At 47.4% G+C, this 23,945-nt stretch overlaps 1 protein-coding gene across 14 annotated transcripts in view; it reads right to left on the bottom strand.

Annotated features, from left to right (window-relative positions):
• Positions 1–23,945, bottom strand: part of LPP (LIM domain containing preferred translocation partner in lipoma) — a 371,893-nt gene that overhangs the window by 268,834 nt on the left and 79,114 nt on the right. For 5 of the 14 annotated variants that reach the window (XM_080409296.1, XM_080409294.1, XM_080409284.1 and 2 more), the window contains one exon: positions 12–6,454. The exons of 3 other annotated variants lie outside the window; for them this stretch is intronic. The gene's annotated coding sequence lies outside the window, so the exon portion shown is untranslated. Of the gene's footprint in view, positions 1–11; positions 6,683–23,945 lie in introns of those variants that run through there. 6 more of the 14 variants (XM_080409295.1, XM_080409293.1, XM_080409299.1 and 3 more) reach the window with 2 other exon arrangements.

The raw sequence follows: 23,945 nt of genomic DNA, 5'->3' as shown, positions 1-23,945 counted from the left end.
TCTTTTCTTACCCCGAGAGAACAGGCACCTAGGATATCACAAGGCTGTTTCAAGAGAAGACGCTCAAGTCCAAAGGCTGATGCATTCAGGCACACCCAGTTATAAAGTACTCTGAAACAAGAAAAAGAAAAGATTTGCCTTTAGGATGGTAGGCAGAGGATCCAGTAGTGAGGAAAACCCAACAACTCTGACGTGCACTTTCTTCCACTCCATTATTTAACATTCAAACAGATCTTCAAAAGCAACATCGATGACTGTAGATACATCCTGCACCATTACTCAAACTTGGCCACATTTTCTCTGACAACCACCATAGGGGTTTGATAAATCTGTGTTCTAGAAAACAAAGTGCTCACTGACTTTGCAGAAAGTTCTGCCAAGTTATAAGCAATACCCAGCACACATCAAAATCAGATGGCTCCGACTCCAAAGCTTTACTCGCTGTGACAGAGGACAGATCTTAATGTTGCCACCCGTGACTTTATTTACAGAGTCACTGAAACCATCAGAGGCAAGACTTCCAGTCTACTCTGAGATCTGAGTGTGTATAATTATGGGATAGACCCAGAGGAAAAGTAGTCAGGTCTGGTGAAAGGTTGAGTAACTTTTGTGTTCACAACATAGTCCTTACCTCCTTCAGGACGTTCTATCTAGCAAAAAGAAATCTTTCTCCTGAACCCAAGGGTTTGGTGACAATGAGGAAAGAACAAAGTAAAAATTTGCATGAGCAGTGTTTGGAAACACAGGGAAGAGCTCTGAATAACAAAACCATCCTAAATTTCATGAGCAGGAACAAGCAACAAGGGAGAGCAGCAATAATACGTTTGCCATCCTACTTCTGGAGGCACTCAGAAAAACAGAGCTAGACGATAGCAGATAATTTGGCACAAGAGCATCTTTCACAAGTGGATCACCTTTTGCACCCCATCTTGTCTAAATTCCTGTCTTCCCTTAGCAGGGGCTGCTGCTAGCCCCAAAGGATCAAGTGGGTTTGTATCAAAGATGCCTTTTCCAAGGACAGAAGCCAAGAAACACTCAATTTGCCACCTGCTGTGAAGACAAGATGCCAGTTGCAATTAAGGATGTGCCAATGCAACAACTCAGTGTCTTCTCTCTTGCATGCACCTCCATCTGACTATACCTTTCACTACAGCACTTTGTCAATCTCCAAGTTTCCACTTGGGTTGTTTTGGTTTTTTTCCTTTGCAGCCCTTCTCAGCTGCTTTTGCTTTCCTTGATCATTTCCACTCTTACCAATGCCAACGCTTACAGCCAGCCCAACTGCTGTCAGCACAGGAAGGTGACGTGCTCCTATTTAGCACAGATTTGGTAACAGAATTGCTGTTTCCAAGGCTAAAGAGGAATACCTGCACCAATAACGTCCCTACAGCAGCACACAGTAGCTGAGGAGACTGAGCAATAAATGCCTGTTACTGAAGATTAAGAACTCAAAGTAATCTCACAATGTATGATGGCCAACTAGTAAGAGTTTAAATGCATGCTCATCTTTAAGGGTGAAGGTAGCTCCAAGGACTTCAGCAAGATTATCTACAGCATCAGACATGTTACCTCCCAAAATACCAGTGAGATAAGGATGTTTAGCAAGGGATAGAGATATGAGGAGTGCTTCCACCAAGAAAATGCACCCGTTTCTACAGCTGAATTATGACAGCTGTTGAAAACCATGGAGTAGCATTGAATGGCAGCCCAGGACAGGGAGCCAAAATGACTACCACATGCAATTGAAACTGCCAAGGGATTAAGTTAGGTCAAATGTAATTACACAAACTGGAACCTGGCCAGGGTACTGACTGGTTTAAGAAAATTAAAAGAGGTGTTCAGAAGTTTCAGAGATTGAGTCCTCCTCCTGTTAATTATTTGGTGAGTCAGTCACTGATGTCTCAGTACTCTGGGAGGCTGTCTGAAAAAGGGGAAAAAATGAGGCATAAACTTGAAAGGCATTAGAAGCGATTAGCAAAAGCCTTTGTTCTCCATGGCAATCCTTGCTGCACTAGTGCGTGAAAGCCTTTCATGTTCATGCTGAAAAGTGGCCTTAGTTCCTTTGATGCTTCTGGGAGGAAGCGTTTAAATTTACAAATATCCCGCTGTCAAAAGTTACAGACAACAGTCGAGGAACTTCTGCGTATCCCAGCCAGATCGTACGTAACTCTAAATCCAGCTCTCAGGCAGGCAGTGCTCCTGCTGAAGGGAGGAATGCAAACGACGACACACGGAAGCTCACTGAGACCTGGAGCAATGTCAACTCTACTTGCTAGTGGTGTATGAAAGCCAGGAGATGGGGAAAAGGAGGTTGCAACCATGTGGGACAGTGGCCTCCCCACCTTCATTCAGTTTTCAGAAGATGGAGAGCATGAAGGCAGGCAATGGTAAGGAGACCAGAAGGGATGCTTTGCGGTCTGCCAGCTAAGCGTCACTTTGAAAGATTAGATCCCATTTATGCCTCTGCCATAAACCACCCGAACGATAAGAGGGAAGTCATATATATCAAAATTTTCCCAGGTATTTATTGCTGTGCCTTTTCTGGCTAACTAAAGACACAGAAAGACCACATCCAGAAGAGACAAGAACTAGCAGTCACGGATTGCGATTCTCTGTTCAGTCTCTAATTGCAACTTGTACTATAACCATGTAGAGAGCTGCAAAACATGAAGTGTTCTGAAAAAAACAGGCCTTGTAAGTCTCAGTTTTGGCACCTGAAAGTAGTAGATGCCTCTGCTACCTCTGCATCTGAAAATCATCAGTAGAGATACACTCATTACTGTCTTTGAAGCAGTTGGATGCGACAGAAAAAGCAGTACATAATTGGAGATTAACCTTTTTGCGTAGCTTATTCAGTGAAATGTTCAGATGATGCACATTAAATAAACCAATTTTTTGACTAATGTGAAAAAAGAGAAAGATTAAATAAATATCTTCTCAACAAGTGCCATACACCAGGCATACTGAGTGACATGGTTTCCTCTAGAAACGACAGCAGGTGAACACACAACTGAAGCCTCTGCCATATTGATTTCGTATACTTTTATTTTTTCCCTTTTCAGAAAAAAAGGAAGCCAAGGAAAAGGCAGACATTTCACAGCACAGATTGGTGCAATTTGTGCTAATGGCCTAAGCGTAGATGCAAGCAGCAGCTTGCTTCTCTTCATGTGGAACAGTCAACAGGGACAAGTTCTGGTGGGACAACTGCTACCGCAGTATACCTTACCCCAGCCCAGCAACACCTCCCCCAACAGCTTCGTAACAAGCAGGGCAAGAACTAAGAGCACAGGAGAAAGTCTATGCTGTCTTGCAATGGTGTGCAAAAACCAGGGGCAAGCAACTGTGGAAAAAGGGTGCAGGCTCTGTGACCACATGCAAGTTGTTGCTCTTCCAAAATGTAGTCAAATGCTCTTCCATAAATGCATAAACGCCCTAAATCCCTCATCTCTGGCACTCCTCTGACAAGGCAAGTCACTTCCTTGGAGTCCTTGGGCACCACTGAGATGGCAAGGACACAGACTTCTTTTATAAACAGGAGCAAAAGAGTACTGCAGTTCTTCCCATTCTTCCCAAACGCCTTCCAACCATCCCACTCCGAAGCATCTTTAGCTGGAAAGACCTGCAAAAAGAGGTTTTGACAGAAGCACAGACCTAGCATGGGAAACCAGAGCCAAACTGGTACAAGTCACAGAAGACTGTAAGCAGCAGTATTATAATGCTTTTTGAGTTTAAAATATTCAGCAAGGTCAACAAGGAGCATGTACTTATCCCCAGGCTTGTACATGCCCCAGGCTATACGCACCAACAGCGCTATGGCAAAGTCAGCCACCTCACCCATGCTGGGTCTCTGCAGCACAGCCACCAGCAGCTTCTGGCCCTAAGCACCCTAATTAGCAAAAGGTGGAGAAGATGCTTAACAACCACATCATTGCCTTGAACACTGCTCCTCAAGTTGGGATGAAAAGCCATGCAGCACATCACCATTGCAAGCAGCACTCACCCTGCTCCTCAATGCATGCCATCACCAGAGCCACAAGCACAGGACTAATGCTATGCAGACCACAAAGAATATATTTTCCAGCATGACCACACACACCAGGCCAGCCCACACAGCAGAGGCTGGGGAGAACAGGGCAGCCTGAAGAGTTTCATGCCGGAGAGAGACCTGCTTCCGAGAACAGAAGGCGTCTGAGGTGGCTGGAGCGCAAGGGGGAAGGTCTCCCTGCGGCAGCAGCGGTGATTAACTGATACTGATAATGGCCTCTAGTGCCTGAAACAAAACACAGGGAAACGGCATGGAAAGCACTAATGCCAAGCAGCAATATAGACAGTCCAGGCTGTTGCTCAAATAAGAAATTTTTCTCGCCTAGGTTACTTGTTTAAAAAAAAAAAAAAAAAGTTTCTGCATGCAGGGACATCCTGTTTGCTGTATTAAATTAAAGGGATGATTCAAGAGGGAACAGCTTTCGGCAGGCAGGGGGGGTAAATCAATTTCAGGTTGCTACGGACAACTGGGCTGTCTCCTGTAAAAGTAAATCGGATTCAGCTCTACGAACCTGAAAGCTAAACATTCCCTGAAATACAACACACACACGCTCTCTAAAAAATACATACAATGAAATACAGGCTTGTATCTCCCAGCTTTTTTTGCTGAACTAAGGACGTGCTCAAACCTGCTAATTACTGCAAAACACAGGACTAGAATTTTGGCTCAGCAGCAGCTTTCTGACTGCCAGTTCAAGGCTGACGGCTGCCTTACAGGGGAAAGATACTTAATGGCAAGGGTGGTATTTGGCAAAACAAACCAGAGCAGCGCCCAGATTCACCTCGCTCTGGGCTTGCAGTGGGAACTAACACAATGTTCTGCTGATCCAGGACTGCTGCAGAGCTCAGCTAGCAAGGGCCAGAGAAAGCTCAGCCCAGGGCTTTGAAGCATGTCCTAGCTGATACTGGATGGAGGCAGTTTTGATACTGGATGGAGGCAGTTTAACCCATCCGTGGTCGTTGACCAGCCTGAATAGAAACACCATTCTCCACCTGAGCAGCTGACCTGTGGTCACAGCAGTGGAATAGGAACCCCACATGGAGGTACCACTGGGGACAAGACGGTGGTTGTGGTCAGGCAGCTGCCCTCGCCCTATACCTAGCACTGAAATTATTTCAAAGCAGTTTTAGGCATCGCCCCCACTCCCTGCAGCAAGCAGAGACACGGGGGCACAGGATGCGATGTTCTCCTCCAGCACACCCTCCATCAGCAGCCCAGAGCAATGTACTGAGACCCCTCTCTACAAACCACAGCTCCTCCAGTCTTCCCAGCCCCCTGAGCAAGGGCCGGGAGCGATGGCAGCCTTGGGAGCCTCACCACCCCTCTACGTTGGGCATGTTAATCCCTGCGGTCCTCGGGAGCCCGGAGGAACTGGGAGCTTGGGAGAGGCATTTAAGGAAGCAGAGGCACAGTTTGACAAAGATCTGAAGCCACCAGCCAGGAGCTCCATCAAGGTTCTTGTGGGTTGGAAGAATACGAAATCAAGGGGCAGGGGGGAGCTGATGCCCCATGAAATAAGGGAATCAGGCAAGGTATGACTGTGCTCCACATGCGCAAGCACCCGCTGCGCCATAGCCTCCTGCACGATGCCGGGCTGGAGCCACACAGCTAGTTATGTTGCTATAGTCACACCGAGCTCAGCACCAGCCATGCAGCATCCTTCTGCATCACGGACAGACCCAGAGGACGGACACGAGGCCATTACAGCACCCCATTGGGAAAGCGAAGGGTAAGAGCTGGATGGCAAACTCCAACCCCCAGTCAGAGAGGCTGGAGCAGAGATGAGGCATCCGATTCTGTACCCTTCCCCAATAGCTGTTAAGCAATCAAATAAATCCATCTAGATCAATCTCCCCATCAAGACAACAGGAAACATTCCCATCGCACAAAACCCTAAGTCTTAATTTTATGGAGCAGTTGATGGTTTTCCAATGAAATGTACCATTAAAATATAAGATTTTATTAGCAAAATCAATGATGTGCGCAAAGACAGTCCCTCATGGCTTTTTTTAAAAAAATCTATGAATAATTATAAAACTGATAGCAATAGAGAACATTGTGCAATTATTACAGCTGTTTTACAGGATTCTCTTAATAATGACGGCCCCTACTTCTGGTAAGACACCTTAAGGCAGTACCAGGAAAAAAAAACAAAAAGAAAAAAGAAAAAAGAAAGCAACAGAGGCACAGCATTTCCCTGCACTTAGAGCATGCAAACACGCTGCCTGCTTTGTGTTTATTGAATTACCTTTCTTTTTACCCCCAGCAAGAAAGTAACTTTCTGGAAACAAAATCCCACAACATTTACAGAAATATTTACCAATCACCTGTCTCTTTCTCCTTTCCCACTAGTTCCAGCGTTTTGTTGCATTAGAAAAGCAACTGGAGGAGATTTACTCCCATTGAAACCTAGAAGAAATGGAAGCAAGACACAGAGGCTGTGACCTTTCAGCACCCACAAAACTCACGATGGTCCTTAACCATGCACACAGGTCACGTATCTGCAGCATCCAAAAAACCTCTGCAAGCAATATACACACTGGGGGGACACAAGCAGAGTCCTGACACCCGTTTCTCCCACCAGGCTCAGTGGTTTCCCATCATGAGCAGCCACAATGCCCAACCCACAGCTAGGGCTTTGTGGCCACCTGAGTGCAGCTGTCCTCCAATGTTTCATCCAGCACCAGCTGTGGAGCTGGGGTGGTTGGTGCAGTTGGATCTCCCCACCTTCAGAAGGGAGGCAGATGCACAGAGGAACCCATCTGCAAGTCCAGCACCCTAAGCACTCACTGTGCTCACCTCTCACGGAATGCTATGAGCATGCCCAATCTGCCCAGCTTGCCAGTCTCCTATTCTCAACTGGTAGCCATCTTCCATATCAATACCATCATAAAGAGCTCAGATAGTCAAAACATCGAGGCACCCCAAATCCAACTGCCAAGCCAACTGCCCAGCTTCTCAGGGAGCTCTGGCTAACATGTACGGGACATTGTTAAGTCCCATTTATTGTAAAGCCCTCAAGAATACACTCATGTGAAGTGTTGCCAAAAAAACCCACCTGCCAGTTCTACCCAAAATGTTTTGCCAAGCAGCCATAGCTATCTATTCACAAAAGCCTAAGGTCCACTCAGAGGACAAAAATAAAGTCTGCTCCACCTGGCTTTAAACAACCTCCGGATGCATGTGGGGATAGATGAGGAAAAAGTAACAAGAATACTCAACAGATGTTTTCATTAGCATAGATTTGCCATTCATTTCCCTTTCTTCTACCATCAAACTCCTCTATTATCCTCGCTGGATAATTTACAATGCTTGTTGCAAAGTACAATCGCTAAGAACAGAGACAGCACGCACTTGATAATGTAGAAGTTCAAAGAGCTGCGCCACGCATGACCTGCAAGCAGATTGTTGCTATTTCCTTGCATGTGTAAAAGGGCTTTGCCTTCATGCAATGCTGGAACCTGTCATCATGAAACACCCTCCTATTACAACATGGCCCAGAGGAGCTACTATTTTGGGTCCTAATAATGTGCTTGGTTTTACAGGAAAGCAAGAAGGCAAGTAGCACAGAACAACTCAGCTGTCAAGTAAAGAAACAGATGGGATCCTCACACAGCTACACAGATTGCCTTAGTCAAGTGCTGTCACAGCCCATCCTCGAGACGCGAAAGCATGGTGCAGGAGCTAGATGAAAGGAGCTTGTGAAATTAAGTAGCATCATCACCTCCACAAGGCCTGTGAAGAGACAAGAGAACTGCTTTCCAGGCACTCTGATCCCAAGGCAATAAAACATGACTCAAAGTTGTTAAGCTGTTTTTTCCCCTACTAAAAAAGCCTTTTGGCTGAGTGACAATTGCCCAGTTCTCCCACCTCTCTGGCCTCACGAAACACTGAGAGCATCCACAGAAAGATGCAGCAGGAAGCACCGGTCACATCTGTGATCTGGGAACGGCTCTCCCTTCAGAAGCGCGCGCAAACAAGGCTGGCTGGAGGCATCCCTGAGCACAGCCCCAGGTGCTGGCAGGCAGGCTGGCCACCCGTGCGCAGGCAGCACTGTGATTCACTCCACTGTGGCTTCCAGTCCACAATTTGGCTTTCAAGCAGTCTAGGAACCCACAACACCTGCCATGGTGGCTCAGCTCCCATGTCGCTGAAGAAGGCACCTTTGCACACCGTGAGCCAGTGGCAAACCACGAGAGGTGATGGACTGGACTGGCCTGACCTTCCTCATCCAAACTCTTGATAATATGGTACACCCCAGTTAACAAATCAGTGCTTCAGAAACCCAAGCCCACTTGGTGATATCAAGGCCCATACCTAATAAACACAGGGCCTGTGCTTTGTACCTACAGTACGAGCTTGGATTAGAGCAGCCCTGAGCGCAGCCAGCCATTCATGCCCATAGTTATTCAAGCAACAAAGGCTGCACGCAGATGGAAGGCTGAGGCCAGATTATGAATGAAGCAGCAGGATCGATTCCCTCCACCTCCCACTAACTGGAAGATGCTATTCAAGGAAAATATAATTTAAAGGCAGAGGCTAATGATGAATCAGATTGATTTTTCGGACAAGAAAGTAGATGTAATTGCTGTCTACCTGCTTGCAGCTTGCCAAGTCATAGCTCATTTCAGGACAACAAGATCTCTCCCCTTCCTCATCTCAGCTCCTTTCCCTCCAGTCCCCCACCAAAGCAAGAAAATAAAAGAAATTCCCTTGTACAAGACAATTAAGTGTTCCCTCTCCCTGCTAAGCAGTACAGAGCCTTAATTAATGGATGCGCAGAGGGTCCACTTTCTGCGTAAAAGCAAATTCCGAGCTTGCAGCTGGGAGGAATGCATCGTATGTCTGGTATTCATGCTGCGCCCTCTTTTCCTCTTCCTTTTTTTGGCCGTATAAGGAGCTAAGCACAGCAGGCTGGGCTGGGGAGTGCAGTGCTGCGTGCTCAGCACCGTTAGACTTCCAACTTTGTTTGTCTTTACTGGAAATCCAATCAATCCATCTAGGAAAAAGGCTAGTGCACACACCACAGAGTGTCAGGCTCAGAAATCATGCTCCTGAGACACAGGATAAAAAGCAAGCTGAACTAGACCAACCCAGCAAGTGCAGAGATGCATTCACATGTACGGATGCACAGGCAAGAATTTTCTTAATTGCATCGGAAGGAAGCAGGGTGCTAACTTAAAAACTCAGGACTATTGCAGCTACAGCCCCAAAGGGTTGTTTCTCAGGTTAGCAGCACTCAAGTCATACCTGAACAGGAAAGAAAAGGCAACCTGGCCTTCAGTGCGTGTACCTGGGGATGGGATGATTACATAGCCTTGTCCACAGAGAAAAACATCCTCTCTAAAGCACACAGGTTATAAACAAGAGTGTGGGACCATGCTTGAGAGATGCAAATTGCTGGGAATTTTTCCTGAAGTCCAGATCTCTAAGTTCAAGTCTATTGCAGCAATTTCAGCAGCAGACAGGGATTTCCATATCCCCAGTACAATTACGATATTACATTCTAAAAAAACCAAAACTTTTTTGCCATTGCTTCTTCTGTAAACAACAGACAATCCCAGTGGGCACCCAGGACTTTGCAGGAGCAAAAAGAAGGAAAGACATACTCCTCTGCCAAAGGCAGGAAATCCTGGATCACAGATACCAAGGAAAAACCTGCATCAACTCACCTTTCTCAGCCCTGTTTGGTATCGGAAGAGCAGCTCTCGTGTCATCCCACAGGACTGTGGTGATGAAAACGACAGGGATGGGGAGACAAACGTGGGATCGATCACCATGGAAGCATGACAAACAACCTTGGGAAAGAAGGAAGCCCACAGACACACTGCCAGTGTCCAGGGTGTCTCCAGTTCAGTCCTGGTTTTCCTCCCATAGAGGAGACCTGAAAAGATCTGCACAACCATCTATGCTGTTCCTTACCCTCAGCTACTTCAGAGCAATGTGCTTCTGCCTGCTTTCCTCAGCCAGGCGTCAGGGTCCCAGGCGAGGCTACAATAGAGCTGGCCAGGAAGAAGATGGGGAACCTTAAAGACATCAGCAACGGGGCCCACTTCCCCAGGGGTGTTGCCTTCGACCCAGGCTGGTTTTTGATGCCTTGAAGGATGATGCAGGTTCATGGTCTTCTGCCCCAGATACCATCTCATTCCAGTGTCCAAAACATAAAGATTGACTTAATCCTGAGGCAGAAGGTCTAATATTGCTCCCAATTTTATTTTGTTCTTTCACCAGTAGTTGTTAGCACTGAAATAAGTCTTCACACACACAGAAGCATCCAGTCTGCCTTTGGATCTTAGGTCACTGGCCTCAAGGGCCTCCTCTAGTAACAAGCCCCATGCTCCACGGAAATTGCATGTTGGGCGACAGAGTTGTTTGGTGGTGGTTTTTTTTGTATCAGCTTCAAGGTTCTCATCTTTCAGCTTTGACTGACCATTGTACATGTCTGTGTATTGGGACAAGAAGAACAGACAGATCAAAGCTGCCTCTCTGCTTACAGACATCTATCTGTGCTTCAAAGAGGACGATCCCAATGCTTTCAGTCCCTCTGCAAACACATTTAGGGAGCAGGACACTGCCTGGGCAGAAGCGGGACGTTCACCATGCTAGCTTCCCTCTACGGAGACTGACGTGTGCTGCCCTGACGGACGACAACACCAACCATCAGAATGTCTGACACTTGGCCCCAGGACAACAGCAGCTGGCAGCAGCTCATGAGCAACCCGAACCCACCCAACCACTCTGTCTTGTCCTCCCACCACTGCCAAGCACCTTGAGCTCCATCCAGTCTCCAGCAGCAGCACCTTCGGGTTGTGGTTCCCCATTGCCACCCTCTCCTTGGAGGCCCAGTCCCACCTCCTGCAGCTGCCTGCTCCCAGCCCTCCACCTGCACAAAGTTGGATGCCTTGGGGAACAGGGAGGACAGTGGCCAGAAACCTCTTCATGACATCCAAAGACAGTCTTCAACCTTCACCTGTTGTATTCAGACAGCCAGAGACGCCTTGAAGGACCCAGTGAATTGACTTGAAGACACACAGCTGAAACTCAACTCGGGGAGGGGAAGATTTCTAGCCTCATTAATAGCAGCCTGAAATTAAAAGCAGAGCTTGTATTACAGCTGCAATTCCAGCTACCCTGCTGCTTGTGTTAACAGTGTGGCTTTATTATGGTCAGGGATTAAAAACAGCTCCAACAATTAAAGGAGAGAAAAAAGAAAAAACCAACAAAAATCAGTAAAATAAAAAAATTCCTGTGGGCTGGAATGATTAGCAAAAAAAAGTTGTGTGCCATGAGGAGCAAGAGTGAATGCTTCCTTCCCCGCTGCCAACTGGCCCACACATGCCTCCCACCAAGTGTATTTGTCCCCCACCCGCAGGAAGCCACCCAGTGCCCTATGGCTCAGCACCAGCCACTGTCAGTCCCCCGCGAGATGTCACCTCCAGCCCCAGAGTAGTTCCTCTGCAATCATCCTGCTCCAAGTAGACTGCTTGGAAACCTTCCTTCCTCCTGCTGCCTAAATGTTACGGCACTGGGGGGTGGGAGGTGGGGGGGTGGAAGAAAAGAAAAAAAGTCTTGCAATGAATGACTAATATGCCTGGAACTTCTCAGGAGGTACCGGTCCTCACCAAGCAGCCAGACGAGGTGGAGGGATGAGAGGTGGGGAGGACCCACACGGCTGCTCACACGAGCAGAGCAGACGCGTGCCCACGTTTCTGGGAGGTGAGCTGGTTGCCCAATGGTTCCTGGAAAGGCAGGTGCCCTGTGTGCCCCGACTGCTGCCCGCAGCAGCCCCCCCGCCAGCCGGGTGAGGAGCCCGTGGGAAGCCTCAGTTTGCCATGTCTCAGTACAACAGTTGTTGCCTTTGAGGGCTTGGTCAATAATACTAGGGTTCAAACCGACTTTCTCTTCTATATAAGAATTAAAAGTGATAAATTAATGAGAAAGAAGAAAACTGTCTCCCTTCTCCCCTTTTCCCCACTTCCTGATACAGAACATGTTCCTCTTTCAAGCACCAGCAGCTCACCAAGAGGGCCAAATCTCTGCAGCCAAACTATCGACTTGGCACAGGTTTGGCTACCAGGTGGGCTGCGAGCCTAGCCCTTCCCAAGGGGAGAGACCCCCGGACCTCCACAGGAACAGCTACAGGGGCTATGCAGGGACCTCAAAAGCCCTGGGAAGCAGCTTGCAAAACTCCTGTGTCAGTAGAAAGGAAAATAAATTAAAAACAAAGAATCACCTCCATGCATGCACGTGAGTGAACAAACAGAATGGGAGCAGGCGAAACAGACATTCAGAGCTGTTTTCTCTAGGTCTCCAAGGATAAGTGATTCTTCACACCCCAAAATCCTGAGGAGGGGGAGCCCCCAGCCCAGGGAGGGGGGCCATGAGGAGCCACCTGCCCTGATGCCTGTGCAGGACCCCCCACCAGGACTCACTGCTCCCCTCCGGGTTTGGGCGGCACAGGGGCAGGGTGTCCACATTCAGCAAGGAAGGGATGATGTTTCACTCTGCGTTTTTACCATCACTGCCATGAAAATCACCATGATTTTAAACTTGGCACCTTTCATATCCATCAAGATGGGATAAAAACTAAAGGTGACATTTCCAGGGAAATCACCTATATTCACTGCAAAGCTACTGAGGACCACAAGTCCCTTAAGGGCCAAAAATATCACACACAAGGTTTACACTCTCTTTTTCTCAACAGTGTTTCTCCTCTCTGCCCTCACAGGTTTGTACCCCAGTTGCTCAGAAGCTTTGGAGTTCAGGACTTCTTTTACTTTTTTTATTTCACTGTTGCTTCTGCCTTTGAACAAAAACAAAAAGCAAGCGCAGCCACAGCACTGCGGGAAAGCAAAGTCTCCTCTTGGCCAAACACAGCCACACCTACAGCTCTTGCACCACTGCAGAAGGCCTAGTCTTCAAAACCAACCCCAACCTGGCCCATCAGCCAAAGCCACCTTTCTTTGCACTGTATGGATATAATCTTGAGGACCAGAGGACATCCACAGGGATATGTTCTTGGCAACAAATTCCTGCAGCTACCACAGAGCTCCAGAGCCAACCTCCCTACGCAATGGTGGCCATCTGCACCCAAGACAACAAACCCAGATTCCTCCAGTGTTTCCCATGGGGACACACAGGACAAATTTTGTCCTCATGGCCGCATTGCCCCAGCTGTAAAAGCAATACTGGGAGCACCCAACCGAACTGAGCCCTGTTCTTGCTCTGGGACGTAGGCAGAATTGTTTTCCATAAGAGATTGAGGCTCACTTAACAGGGATGTGACTATTAGTTGAACGAAAAAGTCTTTGCCATTTTTGGAGACAGAACAGTGGATTCGGGTAAATTCTTGCTGCTGTAATGAGTGATGATGATGCCTGACCGAAATGAAGAAGATCCGTCATTATATGACAATGCATGTGTCTAGACAGCTGCTCTCAAAAGACTGCCAGAAACATTTTACACTGTTCGTTTTTATAAGCTCAGAAACTCCAAGCCAGGCTGTGCAAACCCTTTATAATTCCCTTCACTGTAGGGCTATGAAGGGCTTCAATAGAATTGTACTTGAAGCCGTGTCTGCAAAAATATCACAGCTAAGGTGGCAAGTCCCCAGTAACCACACAGCTGTCTGCACCATGTCCAGGGCTGGTTTGATAGCATAAGAAAACCAAAACCTCCTTTCTTTTTCCCAGCAGAAGTCTCCAGTATTTCGAAAACATTTAAATTAAAACTAATAAACCCCACAATACATTTCTTTCTCAGACACCAGAGCACTTTCTAAATACCAAGGTGACTACAACCAAAAGTCACCGCGGCTTAACAAATTTGGGTGAACTGACTTCTCGGTGGTTTCAAGTAGAGGGCTTTGCCTTGCATTTGCAGCGGGCTCAGAGCACACAGTTGCCACAACTCAGCCAACATTCAGCTGTGATAACAAACCAACTCCCTGCAGTCTCACAGCCCCACAAAGGAAAGCATTATCCCCACTTTTCAGACAGGAGAAATGTAAAGACCAAGAGCAACAAAAAAAACCCCAAACATAAAAAAAACACCCCCAACCAAAAAAAACCTACACCAACCCAAGAGGTGAAATTTGAAGCTGCACTGCCCGTCACACTCACTCCTGGACGGAATCCTCTCTCACCCCGCAATTTGTCACCCTCTGTCACAGTTTTTTCGGTGCAAGTCATGTCCATCCCTGCAAAGGCAGATGGGGACCAACCCTATACCTGGTGTCAAGTTGGGCTGCTCCTTCTCTTAAAAAAAAACTGTGCTTCCATCTAGCAGAAGAATCCCCATGTGCTCAGACACCCCAAATGGCCAAAATCAGGCAAGTGCTGAGCACTGCCTTCCCTGAAGAGACTTTACCAATAAACACCCGAGCAAAATCATGATGGGCCACCCCCCAAATACTCTTCCAAAAATGCATTCGGTTCAAACCCACTCCTCCTCCCTCGTCTCCTCTGGCAGACACCCATATTACTCCACTAATAGTTGAGGTGCTGCTGACACCCTGAGCAGGACAGTGATCCCCTTTCAGTGTTTCAAAGTCTCAGTGAAATAACCAGCTGCAGCTCAGGGTGGATATCAACACTGGGACCAGCTCGCATGAACTACAATAGCTCTAGAATTTCCTTTAGAGCATTATTGGAATCTACTATGTTAAACATGCTAATATATGGAACTTACTAAAGACTTAAATTTGATACCTATACAATGCAAGAACACGTTCATTACAAATGTCATAACACACCTACAATAAACTACTGCAATTCCAGAGAAGGAAATCTAGGCACCTGTAACAGCTGTGGGTTGTCAGAGAGACAAAGTACTACAGTCAAGGAAAGAACGCTGGTTTGCCCCATTTTCCAGCCTCTCACAGACACGTGCTCCCAAGAACCCAAGTCTTACCTCATTAAATGAGAAATCAGCTTCTGGGGTGACACCTCGAGCTCTGGGTTTTGTTCCCATTGTAGCATGTGTAAGCCATGAGGAGCTAAGGGGACCTGTGAGCTGCTGCTTCTCAGAGAGACTGGACACACCTGAACAACAGCTCTCAGTAGTTCAAAGCTGGCACCTTCCAGTTTCTGCCAGTTTCCTTAGTTCCCAAAAGATAGCCTACGGTTCTCCTAGACTGACAAGTCTACTTTTGCACTAGTCCTCTGATAAAAACAAATGGATGTCTGATGCAAGGAAACATGCATCAGTAGAGATAGGAGATGGCAGTATTGTGCGTACAAGCCTTCGGCTCCACATCATGCGTGGAGATGAAAGCCCCGAGGATCCTGTCCTCCTTTTGCTAAAGTACCATTTGTGTTAGTGGGACTTCAAATGGATTTTAAACATCAGCTGACAACTTTCATCAGTAAAGGGGGCCATCCAAGCACCTTCACAGCAGCAAACCTCCTCCTTAGGGTGACCTGAAGTTAGAAGGTTTTGCTCGGGCCAACGCTGGAGAGAGGACTTGATCAGAAAAGCACCCAACGTCACTGCTGGCCTTGGCAAGGTCTGGTATACTACAGCGAGGACTAGAAAGAGGATCTGCCTAGTCTGGAGGCCAGAGGTCCAAAAGGCAAGCCAAAAAGTAACTTGTTCCCTTTCCTAACAAACTGTGTTTTCAGCTGGAAGTCGCTTGGCAGCCTTCCTACCAGAGGATGCAACAGGTCAAGACAAGGGTTCATTCCCGGCCAGGCCGAGCAGGGACACGAAACACAAGAACAGACAGCATTTTGCAAACATGGGCTGAAACACCAGGAGGACTGCATCTGCTGGGCTGTCCTCAGACAGCAAGAGACGCTGCTGGCCAGGGCTACTGGGCTCTGGGAAGCATTGACCTGCAGTAGAACAAGGATGGGGTAAGTACCAAGGCACACAGAAAAGTAGCCAAGGCAAGTCTTCAGGCACCCAGCTGCACTGTGAACACCTTTGGTTTCTTGTTTCTGTAAAAATCAAATGTGGTGGCACTCTGTAAGAAAAATGTCACTTAAACTCCTTATTAAAGGTAATTTCTTCTCCCACCCCTTTTCATTAGCAACACTGAAGCCTTCGTCAAATGATCCTGTTATTTCCAGGCAAAACGTTAGTCTTCTTATGAAGAACCTATATATTAGCACTGTCTGCTGTTAAATATGTGAAAACTTCTACCAAAAAATAAATTCAGAAGCAGAGCGTCCCATCTACCTCAACAGGAACTGACCTTAGAAAAAACTCACACAGAGGGAAACCCACAAGTGCTTGGGGAACAATGCTTACAAGGCGAAAAGATGCAGCAGCAACCACCTTACTTTTCCCCTTCTAGGCAGTAGCTTTCCATTTAAATATTATACAATACACCTGCTTATTATTCCTATTATACAACATTGCACTCAAAACCATGCTGCAAGCATCCCACTCATCACAAAAAGACTTCAGGAAGGAAAAAAAAAAATACATTAAAGGAAAGTAATCTATAGTAGCACATTACACGGCACCAATTGCAAGCAGGCTGTCATTCTGATCGCACCAGACGGCATTTCAACTCCAACAGTATTCTTCAGTGAAACATCCTTGTTATGGCATTATCCTTGCTACGCAGAGCCCTTTTGAAATGAATGGTACAAATTCTCTTAGTCGTTTCAAAAGGCCTGTGCTGCTCAGAGAACCTGAACTTTTCACATCATCTTTTCCAATAACTTGCAAAGCAGTAAGGCCAAAGCAGGCCATCTTTAAGGAAAGAATTAAAAATAAATAAATCAGCACCTGTCTTCGGAAGGAACTGCAGAACAGGGCTGTGAATCCCAACTCGAGGGAGCATTATGTGCCTTTCCAGATCCAGGCCGACTCAGAAAATCACGTAAGTACATGATTAACTTTAATATGCGCTTAAGTTGCTTTGACTTCCGTAGGACTTAAGCATATACTTACGTGCTCTCCTGTACAGAAATACTTTCTTAAACCAGATCCTGTTTTGCAACAATGCTGCATACACACCCGCGCACATGCAGCTCATACCCTCTGGAAAGCTGTGGCTCCCCAGCCTAGCTGCACACCAGCCTGCCTTAATTTTGTGCCCACCGATGGACCAAATTGTTTCACCCAGAGCTTTTAAATAACCACCCTGAGGTTTGGCAGTGCTTTATCTAGGACAGGGACTTTATGAAGGGTCAGCTCTAGGTTTCAGACTTTGTAAGCGATGCAAAGGCTGAGGAGAGACACTACAACACACTGGAGCTGCAGATCTGTCCAAGAAGAGATCTCCCTTGGCCCAGTTACATCTGCTCTGGACCACACTGGACCAGCCCTGGCCTGTGCACACACAGCAGGTACCGGGAATACCTTTCACTGGTCCCTTCTGAGTCACCGCTTTGCCTGGTGGGGTATGGGTTATGGCTTAAAACACCACAGGGTTTTGTCCACAGGTACAAAGATGTACAGATCCAAAACAAGAAGCCTCTCAGCTTCAAATGGGACATCACACTTCAATACCTCTCCATGCTACCCATGAGGAAGCCAGTGATTTCCTCCCAGTCTTCCATCACATTTCTTCACTGGGCATCTGCAACCTCTAATCTTCCACATCATTTCTGGTCTCAGATGCCTAGGGTCTTCTGGGGCCCAGGAAAGCAATATAAAGTAGACACCAAAAAACCAGGTGTATCAGGACTCCACCGGCATTCCTTTTCTCCCAGGACACTCCATGACAAACCAAACAAGGTCTTGAATTTCCAGGCCAGATATTCCCATTTCACTGTGCCACGGAACAGAAGGGTTATGGTGCATGCTACAACCAACCGCTCACAAAGGACCACAGTTACTGGCCCACATGATGCTCTCAGACACCACCATGCAACCCAGCATATCCCCGCTCCACGGCAGCTAGTGCAGCGTTGTCTCGCATAGGCAACCGCAGAGCCACAAGCAAGGAAGGATGCAAAAGAGATAGAAAGCATTCTTCAGGCCTGCCCTAAAGAATGTAGACCTTCAGCGAGGTGCGCTGAAGGACTACAGTAATGACCAAAAGACATCTGACCCAGCCCTATCACCAAGGAGGTCTCATGTTCCACAACAGAACCTCAGCCAAAAAAAGTCCCTTTGCCCAATCCCTCCCCTCACTGGCTACTCTCTACTACAGTTAATTGCAAGCACATCCTTCCTACGGCTTGTCTGACAGGAGAGAACTTTTACTATACAGGGGCTTGGTTTTCCCATTTTGCCCATTCTTAAGGCAATGCAATAAATTATTATTATATACGTTGGCTTTGCAAACAACTGAAGCTCCATGCTGAGTGCCTGCGTGGGGACATGCTGTTTCTCAGTGTGATCTGAAATAGCCAAGATATTAAATCCCACAAAAAAAACTGAGTTTCTAATGCAAGAATTGATGGGCCAGATGTTGACACTAATTATTTTACTAGCCCGCAGCAGAGCCCAAACCCCTCTACGTTAGAGGGCCTCACCCTTTCCCTGTTCCTTAGTGACCCACATCACAGTCTAGCTGCTCCCACAACCCACCCACCCCTTGGGATACTCACGCAGAAGAGTGATGCACACTATCCCTTTCAAGCCCTGGCCCTTCCCCTGCATTAATCATCACTCCCAAAGCACACAGATAAGGGATCAACAAGCTCTTCAGTGCTGAAGTTGGCATGGGAGAAGAAACACTTCACAGTAAGACATCAGCTGCTGCCTCCAAGTTTTGGATACCACCAGCTCAATGGCTTCCACACAACCCTCCGTTCTGGGAAGCCCCAACCGAACAAAAACTGAAAGGATCAGGACAGCAAACCACACACTCCCAGCGTGCCTACGGCTCCTCTGCACCTGGGATTGGTGTCCCATTCAGACCCACACTGGCCTTTTGAAACAGCTTATCAACATTGTAAAACAGGCTCCAGGAGCAACGGAGGTGCCTGGCCCATCAGCTTTGTGCCTAAAGCCAAGACCAAAGGCACTGCTCACCAGGGCTGCTGCACGGAGGGCACGCAGCGACATTGCTCCCTGCTGCAACACAACTTCAGGGCTTTCCCTCCCCTGCTCCGGGACCTCCTGAATGCTGCACAATGGGATCCTGCATCTCCAGACTCACAGAGCCAGGGAGAAATCCCAGCCTGCACTCCCACCCTTCCCCTCGCAAAAAACACAGATGTCAAAATATCTGCTGATCAGACAAATTACAGAAGCAATTAGCACATATCGATGGCAGGGAGAAGGTGAGCTATCGCCACAAGCCCGCCCTGGGGAAGTGCAGCATCCCAATGTGCCTCCCACAAGAATAAAACCAAGCACCATTCAAAAGTAAAAAGATAATAGAAATGTTTACTGCCTTTGTCATTTAAATATGGATTTCTGTTACAGAAACACACCAGGATCCTGCCTCCCTCCCTCAGCCCCCTCACAGAAACACACCATCTTCCTCCAAAGGTGACAACAAAGCAAACAAGACCAGGCATGACAGAGAGGCAGGAGGTAGAGAGTTGCAGAGTACTGCACCTTCCCATTTCAAAGCAACAAACTCTTTCTACCATTAGGTTCAATTGAGTACCAATAAAGGGTAAGACCAGAATAATACAGGTAGTTTCAGGACCTACACTTGTGCCAAGTCCCTTGCCCACCTTTCAGTATGTTTAAAAAAATAATCTTTTTTTAAATAAAACAGAGGTTTTCATTAGTTTCTTTCTGTCTTGGTTGCTGTGGGAAAGTCTTGCACAAACCACGGTAGCAACTACTTTGAAACACTAAGATGATTGCACACATCCATTTAAGATGAAACAAAACTGAAAAACACGGTTTTCCCTGAATTATAGCGTGAAATTTCAATAGAAGGGAATGTATTTTCTTTGAAGCCAGCGCCGTCCTTTCAAGCCATGCTTCAGTTGCCTGAATCACGTGCCCAAGACCACCAACGTGATGCAATTTCCATCTCCAAAGCTTTGGTCTTGTAGGATTTACTCATTTAAGCTGTGAGAGAGGGAAGCATATTACATACTGCTGACGGCGTGCATTTGTGCGTGTGAACACAGATCAGGATAAGGTGAGATTAGGACAAGCTTGCAGGGAATTAGCTCAGTGGGTTATTTATTCCATGACAGCACAGATTAAAAGGGCTGACCGTCCCTTTGGCCTTACGAGCACTCACGTGAGTTATCAAACACGTTTTATACTGGAGGGAAGGGGAGGAGATGCTACCATCCAGGTAAACTCTTCCATAAATAAATGGATGGTGCATTCAACCAACAGCACTTTGCATGCGATTAGCGTGACACCTCCCAGGATCCTGAAATGTTCTTTTTAAGCCTCCCTGGGGTGGATGGGTTGGATCAGTCCTAGCTGACAAGCAGATACGCTGAGTCAGAGGGACCAAGCCCCAGCCCATGATCTCAGGGTCCTCAGGCAGGATCAGCTTTGCCCAGTATGCTCCAGTCCAGCAGCATCACCCGCAACTGAAGCCTCCCAGCTCCCCCCGGCACAGACAAGCTCCTTGCTCGTGCCCTGTCCTACTGGACCCAGTTTCGCTGAGGCTCTCAAGGGATTTAGCAGTAGAAACCTCATTCCTACTGACCCATTCTCACCGTAACTTATTTCTCATTTCCGAGCAACTGGCTGTTCTCTCTCAGTTCTGGTTAATATTATTTGTGTTTTAATGCTTTCTAGGAACCATTCCAGCTTTACATCACAACAAACACCACTGGGTAGGGGAAACAATCTGCCTGGCTGTGCTTTGGGTACTTTGCTTTAGGAACTGGTCCAGGCAGTCAGATAAACAGCAGTGCCTGTCCTGAGGCCAGAGCCATCCACACACACACTCAGCCCCACTGGGGACATGGCCCATAGGTCCAAAGGTGGCTTTCACCAAGGTTGAATTCTGGAGCTCCTCCAGAAATCCTCCAAGGAGCGTGAGCAAGCAAAATAAAGAGAAACCCACAAAAGCCTGAGATCAAAGGACTCTGGGTTTCTTTTCTTTGCAGACACATTCGCCATTTCCCATTTTCTTCCTCTTGGTCTCACCAGCAGCAGGTCTTTCCACAGCCACCATTGCACAGTATGTGTCTGACTGAGGCTGAGCCAGCGTTGTACAACACCCAGGAGGAGGCTTCCACAGCACCACATACCAGAAGGGGAAGCTGAGGCTCCAAACCTCAGGAATCAATTCACTTGAGACTATTGGTTCTGATACTAACCTTGAGCCTGGCTTTTTTCACTTACAGATTTCCACATGAATGCCACAAAACACAACAGTCACACTGGCCTTCTGGGAATCACTGAAGGGCCCCAAAATTACACAAGGAATCTGTGACAGAGCTGAAAACAGCAATATTGAATCTTGTGGGTTCACAACCCAACTTACCCTATAAAATCTTTCTGCAACTCTCAAGGACATCTGTTTTATAAGATTCCTAGGATTTTACACACAAAGTAGCACCCAGGGCAAACTAAAGGAAAAAAGGCTCTTGGGTTGTGAGACGGACTCTCACAAGGACAGGTATCAATGGTTTGGTGCTCCAGAAGGGACAGCAGAGGGCACAAGGTTTGGTTTTATTAAAACATATGAATTGTCATCTCTTCTCCTCTCACCTGCCTCAAAAGAGGGCAGGAAAAATAGCAAGTAAGAGGCCGACCTTCGTAGGAAGACAGCAGGCCTCTGGGTAGGAGAGCTCCTGGGCAGGACAGACCAAGCCCTGCACAGACCGTGCTCCGTGCCCAGCTCCCACCCTGGGACCACACAGGACCCCAGCAACGCTGCCACAGCAGCACCACATCTCCTCGCTTCCCCAGAGTCCCAGCACGCAGACTCTGACCCATGCATGTCACTGCACAGCCTGACAGCATGCCTAAAACCAGAGCATCAGCACAGCCGTTGCTCCAGCCGATAATATACCTTGGTTTTAAATGAGCCCAGGGCCGTGGCACTTTACAGATGACATCTCAACCAGCTGGCAATGCCCCAGGTGTCCAGGGAGCAAAGGGGGCTGACACAGTTGCACATGGCAAGGTTTTGGTGTACAGATGAAATGCCCAAAGAGGCTGGAACTTCTTGCTGTTTCATAAAGGGTATTTGGGACAAATAACAAAAAAATGGGATAATCCCCAAGTTTCAAAGCAACTCTGTTCACAGCCTAAACCACACCTACTGCCTTGGGCGCTGGGGAGGCCACATGGCTGCTGACAACCTCAACACGGCCATTCCCAACAACCCACTTGTCCTGAACTTTGTCACCGTAAGTGTCGCTTTCATTCATACTGCAACTCGGGGGTCTTCCCAATGAAGAACACACTACACTTCAATGCAGCTTTCAAGCATGTGACCTCTAAACAATACAGCCAGGACTGTCGTCCCCTACCCTGATGCAGAGGCTTAGGGGAAAGGATTTCAAATATCACTGCAAGTCCTTCCACTCCTCCACCACCTGGAGAGCTACCACCACTTGCCTTTTAGAGGTGGTACCACAAGCAGGAAGGGTGCAAACTGACTCTTCCACAGCCATTTCCCAGGCTCTCCATCCCCACTGCACTGGAGCACTTTCTGAGGATGGCCGGGCAGCTCAGATCCCTTGCTTGTCATCCATAGAGTCACAAAGCCATAAGGAACCATCATACTGGTGCATACACAACCCAGGTCATCAGACATCACCTACCCAGACAGAGGCACACACGACACGACATTTCACTCATTTTCATATGAATATCACAATCCTTGGTATCTTCATCCACTGCCCCACTGCAGAGGTGCTGATTACTCCAGATCCTTTTTGCCACCACATCATGCTAGCCCTGAACTGCTCATTCACACACACCTCAAAACTCCTTTTCAGAGCCACTTCTCCACAGCCTGTAACTCCCACGAAGGTTTTAACTCCCACTCATCCATTCCTTCACATCTTCGTGTCCAACTCGTGAAACTCACACTTTACAGCAGCCAGAATGACCTTCAGGTCTGCCTCCTGCCAGAAGACCAGCTGTTCACCCAGAGCAACACTTTGTTCCAGCCCAGATTAGTTAGGGAAGGCTTTTTGGAGTGATGTGCCTCTTTGCAGCACACACCCTGCTCAGGTCAGGCAGAAGCAGGTAGGAGAGGCGAGCATATATCAGACACATCCACCACAGAGGTCTGGGTGCTGCTGCTTCCCAATGCAAGTTTGGTCTGGAAGCTCAAACAAGTGCAACTGTTTGCATAGAGTGGCTTTAACCTTGCACCAGTTTGAGTCAAAAGAACTCATTTTTCCTTCTTTCAAGCAAGAAGCTGTTTTTTCCACTGAGCGGGGATGCAACCAGATCAACAAAGACTTACAGGTCAGCTCCTTGTCTGCAGTTCCACCTCTCATTTGCAGTTTGTGCATTATTTACTCTCACAAAGAGGCACCAAAAGAAAACAAAAAAAGAGAGAACCCAGTCAAGGAGATCTGCTCTTTGGGACAGGTAGGACAAACCTAACACAGGAGTATTTACTGCCACCAGAAAGCCCCAGGAAGGGGAGAGAAGAGGGGGAACTCAGTGTTACGCCACATTAATTATTTACCCACGGATTTTCTCAGGAACTTGCAACCCACACCCAGCATCTCAGGAGCACATCAACAGGGGGCAGGCAATGAGGGAATAGGGGAGGGAGATGAGGAGGAGATACCTTAAATAAGCAGGAAAGCCTTAAGAGTTTGAGACCAGGGATTATCAACCAGACAGAATTACCCAGTTACGCAGCTGAAAGGAGGGGGAGGGTAAAAACTCCAAGGCTGTTAGTTTGCCAAAAGACACAAAGCACAGACAACAGGCACAACCCACCAAAGGCATTACATTAAAATACAGATTACACAGCATCCACCAGTATTAAAAAAAAATCCTCAGGAAACTTAATCTACCTCTTCCCAGCAAACCCACACAGTGCTGCAGAGAGCATCTGAGCTCCAGGCAGCACCTGGAGACCTCCCAT

This window comes from Falco punctatus (assembly GCF_963210335.1).
Source record: "Falco punctatus genome assembly, chromosome: 13".
Taxonomy (NCBI): Eukaryota; Metazoa; Chordata; class Aves; order Falconiformes; family Falconidae; genus Falco; species Falco punctatus.
This window is presented reverse-complemented; position numbering and strand designations above follow the sequence as displayed.